This window comes from Nansenia antarctica (assembly GCF_963989245.1).
Source record: "Nansenia antarctica genome assembly, chromosome: 8".
In the NCBI taxonomy this organism is placed as follows: Eukaryota; Metazoa; Chordata; class Actinopteri; order Argentiniformes; family Microstomatidae; genus Nansenia; species Nansenia antarctica.
In genome coordinates, this window is record NC_137678.1 from 50228382 (window position 1) to 50228982 (window position 601).

At 39.1% G+C, this 601-nt stretch overlaps 1 protein-coding gene across 1 annotated transcript in view; it reads right to left on the reverse strand.

Moving 5' to 3' along the window:
* Positions 1-288: 288 nt before the first annotated feature.
* orc5 (origin recognition complex, subunit 5) overlaps positions 289-601 on the reverse strand; it is a 27791-nt gene continuing 27478 nt past the window's right edge. The window contains exon 15 of the mRNA XM_080537469.1: positions 289-601. This exon is cut by the window's right edge and continues 157 nt beyond it. The gene's annotated coding sequence lies outside the window, so the exon portion shown is untranslated.

The following is a 601-nucleotide window of genomic DNA, read 5'->3' on the forward strand; positions in this document are numbered from 1 at the left end:
TCTAAGAGCAAAAAAAGCAGTTGGGGAAATGATCTATCTTATATTATGCATTGTGAAATTATGTACATTACAGGGGTAATCTAATTATTCAAGAATCAATGGCCATATATCATTCATAAAACAGAACATTTATAGGCCGTCTGGGATTTGGTACTTTTAAAAGCAGGGCTTTCGTAAATCCTAAATTCTACCACGTTCTCTGTGTGTGCTGTGGAGATGTCTGACTACAAAACAAACAACACAAATTTGGACAATTCTGACAAAACTAAGAGTTGGTGGTGTATCTACCATGAGGAATTTTATTTTGAGAACTATTGAAACATAATACATAAGTCAAAACAAGGTAATCTGGAGGTCTCCCGTGACTGAGGTACATTAGTCCAGTAGGTCCATATTTGGCTGTGCATGAAGATGGTTAATCACACAAGAATCCTGCAGGTTGTGAGATTCAAGAAGGCATATACAGAAGAATCGTCCAGAAAGACAGTGCTTCCAGACAGACACCAGGGGGCAGTAAAGCATAAATCACTCCATAAATCTCTGATGTTGCATAGAGAGAGTGAGAGGAGTTCACACACACACACACAGCTCCTGGCAGCTC